We start from the raw sequence: 9,162 nt of genomic DNA, 5'->3' as shown, positions 1-9,162 counted from the left end.
TCCTCCAGCTTCATTAGCTACTCCAATGAACATGGAAGAGAATCTTCTAGGAATAATTTACACTCCACTAAATGCCCACAATGTTGAATCCAACTTAGCATCCCAATCTTCCCTATTTTCCTACACAATCTTCTCCTGTATTCTCAGCAATATCTTATTGGAGCTTTCCACTTGATTGTTTTCCAATAGATGATACAAGGTTGATTTCTTGCAAAATCATATGTTTAATAGTTAACTCCTCTATCACATGGTTCAATAAATGCTTGCCTTGTTCACTTATAAGATTAATTGGATAACCAAACCTAGTCATTATGTTTGAGTATAAAAATTTAGCAACACTCCTTATTGTATTATTCTGTAGTGCTTGAGCTTCTACCAACTTTGAACTGGCTTGATTGGCCCTACAAAATCAATGCCACACCTTTGGAGTGGTTCCAATGGGAGCACTAGATAACCCTACATTTTTCCCCTTGCATGAGGTTCCAATTTTGGAATGGTTCCAATGGGAGCATTGGATAACCTACATTTTCCCCCTTGCATGAAGTTGATCCTCTTTAAAACATATAACACACTTCTTGTTTGGTATACTCATGTGTGTCCTTCAATACTGTTGGCCATTGTAGTCTAGCTTGAAGGGATTTTTTTCGCTTGTAATTTCACTAGAAAAATGACGGAAACTCCATGTGCTTGTTGAATTACTGTATACGTTTAGGTACACATCTCTTGTAAATCTGATCTATGCCTTTCATATACAACACACCATATACAACTGAGAAGGACTTGCTATGCAGTGCTAACGTCTTGTGCTAGTCTCTACTAAGGTCACTAGGCATAATCCCTTCAGTGAGGAACTTGACCTTAAAATTGGTCACAACATCTAATCATAATATGAATATGCATCAATAACTTGACCTTAAAATTGTTCACTATCAAATGATTGATCATCGATTAGTTATTTGGAATCCTCTCCCTCCAATATGCTATGGGATGCTCCTACTTGATGTATGAATCACCAAGTATAATCAAATTCTTACAAAAGTGACATCCATCGAGTAAGTCTAAACCATCAAATTTCCCAATTAATGATTGAAATTTTTCAAAGCATATATTATTACCACTATAGATCATCTCTCCTGCTAGCAAATATAGTGGTGTAAACCATCTAGGAACCTTCTCTTCCTTTAATACTACCCCCATAATGATATCCAAAGCATCTATAAAGACATGGAATGGCAACCCCCACTATGTGGATTGTAGTATTGGAGCTACTACTAACATCTTCTTTAGCACCTTAAAAGCCTTAGTCTAATCATTTGTCCATGGGAAATGCATCCCCTTCTTTGTTAGAGGTATACAAATATGGGATAAATACTTGAGATAGAGATCAGATCTCGTATGTTGCTCCTTGAAATTTCCATGGTCTATTCTTCAGTCTTTAAAGTTCATGATCATACTAACAAATGCTCCCCATTTAGCTATAAATGGTTTTTTATAAAGGTATCTAGGGGCATTCTTAAAATCCATCCAAAAACCTATACATTTGGTGTCTAGCCACATCATTTAGTAATGAATCTCTAAATGGGATTGGAAAAGGAGCCATGTTTCCTATAATCCACACGCACCCTAATCTTGCATTCTTTTTGGAAACCACCACAATCGGTGAATAATCATGCCGTGTCATTCATCGGCTTATTTAATAAAGCCAACTCAAAAATTTATAAATCTCTTCCTTAACCTTGTTTTGGCATAGTTGGGATTCATTTGGTATCTCTTCTCAACAAGCGGCTTGGAATCCTTCTTCAAATTGATTCGATATTGACACATGGAGGCTCTCCCTTCGTATCCCTGTATTTCTAGGTAAGGATATCTTGAAAATCTTTGCATAATTCCACTAACTTCTGCTTAAATCCATCATCCATGTGCAAACCAACCTTTACAAGCTTTGAAATTTCTTCCTATTCAAATTAATCTCTTTAATTTCATCCTCAAACACTTTAACTAAATGAGTCATAATGTGATTATACCTCTACTTTGCTTGAACAATAGCTTATTGACTCATCTCTTCCTATATGTGCACATTGATGCATCGAAGGATTAGGCATAGTCCTATGCAAGAAAGGTTTCTCCAAATTCAATCAACATATTTACTATGCAAGCCACAAAGTTAGTGATAGGGAAAGAACTATATAGTGACCAAATTGGAGTGCCTAGTGAATATGTTTGCCCTAGAGAAGTTTGGAATTACCTTAAGTGAATGCATGTCAAGTCTTATGTGGATCATGAGGCCCTGTCCAACCTGATTGAACAAAGCTTATATGAAAGAACGAATGATGAGATGGCTACTCCTATTTGAGGATTTTGATTTTGAAGTGGTTATAAAGCCTGATTGATTTTCTAGCCAATCATCTATCACAGATCCCTCGAGTCAAGGAGGAAATGGACGATGACCTTAATCTCCTTGATGCTTCCTTATTTCTAGTAGAGACTATATAACCCCATGGTATGCAAAATTGCCAACGACTTGGCTACCCAAAAACACCTTCATGGTATCTCTAGATAAGAAAAAGAGAAACTCTTATTGGAATCAACCCCCTACACTTGCTAGGCAATGTACTATATGGGAAAGGAAAGGATGAAGTGCTCCAAAGACATGTTGCAAGAGACTAGATTGGGATTGTCTTGAAAGATTGCCATGACAAGCCATGTGGTGGACACTTTGTGAGCAAAGAAATAGCTAGGAAAGCTCTATTCATGAAGTGCTAGTGGCATTGACCTACCGTAGTGCCTATGACTAGTCAATGAATGGGTGCCACACACATCATGTGGTAGGGGAATTGCTTGAGTTATTACGACACACACAATACACACAAGATGAATCTCACTCAATAATACAAGAAAAGAGATGGATATAAAACATTTTCTTGTTAGTTTTTCTTTATTCTTTTTCACACAATACAATGTATACAAAGTATAGATAACTTATCACACAATATAAAGAAAAGTAACCTGCTAAGTCAAACAATACATGACTGATTATAATAATTGATTGGCGCTATAATTATGCTAGTTGTAGGCGTAAAAAACAAAATATAATAAGTGATAAGTCAGTGGCCATGTGAGGATCATAATGACCATCAATGTGCTAAGTGTAGATATGAAAACCTATCCAACCACATGATCCATGATCAATGTCCATAGGTATTGAGCTTGCTATCTCAACACTCCTCCTCAAGCTCAACCACATCTCTACAACTCCAGTAAGCTTCAAAATTTTCAAAGCTTCTCTGTGTTCAATACCTTTATGAAAATGTTAGCTACTTGATCATGTGTGCTGATATATATCAAGTCAAGGTCTCCTATAAGGCTTATTTGCACTCAATGCCTTTGTGAAAATGTTAGCTACTTAATTGTGTGCGTTGATATATACCAAGTCAATCTCTCTTGTGAGTACCTTCTTTCTCATGTAATGGTAACAAACCTTAATGTATTTTGTCCTAGCATGAAATAATGGGTTCCTAGCTAACTGCATATTACTCATGTTGTCATAGTGAATGAGAACTAGATCATCTTTGTACACATCCAAATCACCCACTAACTTTTGCAGCCATACCACCTCACATGTTTCCATAGCAACACCTCTATACTTAGCCTTTGTACTCAATAAATCAACCATTGTTTGTTTTTTAAAAATCCAAGTACCAATTGCACTACCAGGGGAAAACATGAATCTACTAGTAAATCTTCTATCAGACCTACTACTAGCCCAGTCTCTATATCTATGTACCCAAACACCTGCATATCCTTACTTGCATCATAAAGAAGTCCATAATGCAAGGTGGAATCCATATACCTAAATAAGCATCCTGAATACATCCAAATGAGGCTTCCCAAGTACTTGCATAAACTGACTCTCAATTCCAATAGCATAGCTCAATTTTAGTGGCCTTGTGGATGGTGGTCATGTTCATTAAACTCCCTACTATCTTTGTGCACATGGTAGGATATTGTATCTCATCCGTAACATCAGCACTTAACTTTATATTTTTCTCCAATGCCACTAAAAGCGGCTTACATGTCGTCACACCATACTTAGATAATACACCCAATCCACACTTTGAGAAAACCATATAAAAGTATCTTAGCTCACCCAAATCCTTCATCTCGAACGTTTGCTTCAAAAAGCCTTTGATATTAGCAATTCCATTGTCACTATCAACTATAATAATTAAGTCATCCACATAGATGACTATTATGACCAAATTTGCATCACCCTTTTTCACATAAAGTGAGTGATGTTCATAAAAAAAATTTAAGTCAACATTGACAAGATACTCTCCTATCTTGTTAGACTATGCTCTAGGTGACTGTTTCAACCCATAGATCACCTTCTTTAATTTGCACACATATGTGGGATGCTTTGTATCCTCATAACTTGTTGGCTACTCCATACACACCTCTTCTTGGAAATCACCATGCAAGAAGGCATTCTTCACATCCATTTGTTGTAAGCTCACCTTTGGTACCAAAGCAATCATACATTTGACAGCTGCCATCCTAGCAACTTGACTAAATGTCACTTTGTAATCTATGTTATACATCTATGCATAGCCTTTTGCAACTAGCATGGCCTTATACTTGGTAATAGAAGCATTTGAAATATGATTTATCTTATAGATGCACTTACAACCAATAGCTTTCTTGCCCTTAGGAAATGGTACTAGATCCCAAGTCATGTTGGCCTCTAATGCAGCCATCTCCTCATCCATTGATGCCTCCCAATGAGTATGATTGAGAGCCTCCTCAAAAGAAGTGGACTTAGCACCCTCAACTACCTTTACCATGCAAGCATAATGGTGAGTTGCCTAACCATCAAAATCAAATATTCTAATAGGATATCTCACCCTGCTAGGCTTACGTACCACTGGATCACTCAATGGGATCTTTACATTACCATGTGCTCTTTATGTACCTACTCTCTTGATTGTTTGAAAGTATACCAAGGTCATCATCCAAACTCCCCACTAGAGTTTCCATCAAGAACAACATGATTGGTGGATGCATTATTACAGTTTGACACTTTCTTATTCCCTTTATCATTACTTGCAACACTAGTAGATGCACTTGAAGATCTGGGGTTGCTACTTAGTCTCCTAGAATAAGGATTAACTGTATATCTACTATTAGATGATGTATTTGGTCTACTAAGAGCATGATTCCTACTTTTTGGTTTGCACGTGAGTATTGTGATAATAAACATCATCCAGTGCATCTCCACTAGATGCATAACAAATACTCATCTCATTTTAAAAAGCATCCCTGGTTACTCAAAACTCACCACTAAGAGGGTTATAATAGCAATGCCCTTTCTTCTTCAGTACAATATCTAATGAATATACATTTCTCAAACTTTGGGTCCAACTTCTTCCTTAACTCATCAAACACACATGAACAAATGTAATACAATCAAATACTTTCAAGTGTGATATGTAAGGTTTCTTGCCTATAAAACTTTCTTTAGGAGTTGTACCATGAACTATAGATGTGGGGGACCTATTCATAATGTGGACGATAGTATGAATAGCCTTAGGCCAAAAATGTTTGGGTATATTCTTTTTAGCCACCAATGCATGTGCAACTTATATTTTATATCTATTTTTCCTTTTGGTAACCCCATTTTGTTGTGCGGCATACCTACATCTAAATTGTCTCTTTATCCCATGAGACCTTTAAATATAACTAAACTCATTAGAGAGGAATTCTTTCCCTCCATTTGATCTCAAGTACTTAGGTTTTAATCATTTTTTTACAATTGTCTTCAAAGTTTTAAAGTGCTCAAGCACTTCACCCTTTAACACCATATTAGAGAATTTGAGAAATTTCCAAGTTCTAATTTCAAATAAGTAATAAATATTTGACCACGTGGCTAAATCTTGATCCATATTTGAAAGTGGGATTTGGGAAGGTAGCTTATATAGCATTTAGGGTAGACTCCACCTTTAAGTAACACAACAATATTTGACCATGTGGTCAAATAAGAAAGGTATTGGGGGTTCCCAAAGTGCATGGAAATTTCTAAATTCCTTAATATAGTGTTATTTTCCTTTATAAAATACATCAAGTACATTATTGCTTACATCTCTATCATACAAAAATGGTTGCCTTGTCTGCTTTCCAAATTGACATACTACACAAAATTTATTGTAAGTCTGCAACTTTGTAACCAACCTTTTAAACTATATTAATTTCAACCTTTTTAGATTTGCATGTCCAACACATTTGTGCCATTTTTCAATATCTGCCTCTTTGCCTTTAGTATACATAGTGACATTTATACTAGGGATTTCAGCATCCAAAGCAAACATGACACTAACTCTACTTTCTTTTTCCAATAAACCTACACATATTGTTAAATTTCTCAACAAAATAGCCATTTTTATTGAATCTAACCATAGCCCTTTCCATTAAATCTAACATGCAGCCCTTGCTCTACCATTTGACCAAACAAATATGATATTCTTTGTGATGGATGACACATATAAAACATTTGACAAGCACTTTGTTTGACCATTATGCAAGGAGACAAAAGAACTTTTCCAATTTATAAAATTGGATAACACAAATCATCACTTGTCTCTTCATAACCAAGACATTGTAAATTCTCCATTTCATCAAACCATTCAATATGGCCAGTCATATGATTAGATGTACCTAAATTGACATGCCATATATCATCACTTACCCCCTTTTTTATAATAACATTCATCATATGCTACATGACAAACAAACACTCATTTTTTTCTTCATTCTATCTTGAAGATGATGCATAATTTTATTACTGCAACTTGCCACTACGAATGTCATCCTTCTTGACTACAATATGCCCTATTCATCCACAATAATGGTATACAATACCAAAATTGCTAGAACCTCTGTTCTATCATCCATCTCTTCCTCTAGAGCCCCTTTGCCTCTAGAATTACAATGGTCACTTGAAATTTGCATATCACAAAACTATTGATTTAACTTGTTTTGTTGGTTACCACCAACACGACCCATACCACAACCTTTTAAAAGGGATCTACCATATCCTTTTCTTAAACTTGAGTAAAAATCTTGGACCTATTCATCACTTCTTTCTGATGATTCACCTTGCATGTTGATCTCTTCATGATTATGAGAGAGACTAATTTATCAAAATCTAGAAGTGGCTTCTATACGTACACAAAAGTTACAAAAGATTTCTAGGCCTTCTCATTATTAAGGCCACCCAAAGTAGATGAATGCAAATCATCATCATCAGGCATTGCATCAATAATTGCTAAGGTATTTGCAATGCTTCTCACTTTAAACATACTCATCTACATACATCATCCCTTTCTTCAAAGTATTCAAACTTGCATGAGTTGAATCTTTTGTTCCTTGTAATGACTAAAAACATATTCTCGAAGGTTGTCTAAACTACATGTGAGCTTTTTGTATTTTTTATATGCCGGAGCATAGTATTATCGAAATGACTGCAAGTAGCCAATACATTACCTTTTTATCTGTTGTATTCCATTCTTTCCATGCCTTTGATTCTTCTATAGTCGCAAGATTATTTAGCTCAAGTTCCTTTTTTTCACTTGAAATGAACTCGTAGATGCATTTTTCAATAAGAAAGTTGATCGCATGAAACTTACATGATGGATACTTATTCTTATCTAGATTCTCAATAATGGTTTTTTCACTATTCTTAGCCATTATGATAGAATTGAGTACTAGATAGTAAGCAAGTCTTCTCCAACCTTTCACAGAATGCACACATCAACATACTAGGTAGCCTTTTTCATTGATTGCTCAACAATACACGGTGTATTTCAATGCAGGATGCTTGGGTCCGCAAAAAAATGGATTGTACACATGGTGCCCATAACATATGCACTAAAGAGGATAACATTATGATTTGGAGACCATTTTGTTGATAGAGTTTTGATAAATTGTATGCAAAAGGTGAGCAAGTTACATGAGCTCAGGGCAACTCTCCAACAAAATAAACAGAGCTTAATGATGATTGAGGACTCCAATGATCTTGCACATAGAATTAAGGAAGCCATTATTGTGTTTGAGTGATGCATGGATGAGCTACCTGGCATGGTCCTTCTAATACTACGTTGACTCCAAATCATTTAAGACATGTAGATTCTTACCCTAAAAGTTGAAGCTTAATATGTAATTTTGACTTTGGTACATTTTAGCATCTTGTTTTCTTTTAGAACATACTCTAAATAACATAAAATATACATATTCTTGTGCTAGCTAAATGCTTCTTTAAGTACTTAGTTTTGACCTAGGTAGTTTTTATATTAATGCATTTTAAAACATTTGGTACGTTGTATAAGAAATATCATTTTAGCCCATTTTGTATGTTTTGGTACATTTTGGTACCTTATTCTTATTGTCTCTTTGTACTTATCGAACATTTTTGGTAGAAACATCATGTAAATATCTGTGTGCTCTGTGTATTGAGCTATGATCTTGGTATCTTCTTTTTGGTACTTGCTAAAAAGTTTAATAATCTTTGGTACTTTAGAGATGTCATTTGATACTTTTTTGCACTAAAACTTTGAAACTTAATATCATAACAATGTTTTTGGCACTTTTTGGTAGTTTCTTATATTTAAAATAATTATTTAAAAAAATTTGGTATCATTTGGTACTTGAAAATTTGGAATGTTGTTTTGGTAGAGGGGTGTATCCTTTAGAGATATTTTTTGTAAAGTTCGATATTTCTATTATTTCTTAATCTCATGAAAACTCTTGGTACTTTTTGGTACCAACTTGGGTTCTTTGTATACCAAGTCTTGAAATTTGGTACTTCATTTTGAAAGTTGAAAATTGGGAGTGTTGTATTTTGATAAGGGATTAACTGTCTTGAGATATGTAATTTGGTACTTCTATTATATTTCAAATAACTCTAGTAATATTTTGGTGCTTTTTGTAACTAGGTGGGGTTCTTTGTGTACCAAGTTCTAAATTTTGGTACTCAAAAATTTAGACCGTTGTGTTTGGGTTGGGAGAATCTAGTGTCCTCAAGAGAAATTTTTGGTACTCTTTGATAGCTTTTGTATCTCAAACAAAAACCCATTGGTACTAAGTTGTGTTCTATGCGTAACAAGCTTTGAA

The sequence above is a fragment of the Lygodium microphyllum genome, chromosome 14, assembly GCF_053477565.2.
Source record: "Lygodium microphyllum isolate KBCC chromosome 14, Lygodium_microphyllum_v1.1.10, whole genome shotgun sequence".
NCBI lineage: Eukaryota > Viridiplantae > Streptophyta > Polypodiopsida > Schizaeales > Lygodiaceae > Lygodium > Lygodium microphyllum.
Note: the sequence above shows the minus strand (reverse complement) of the source record.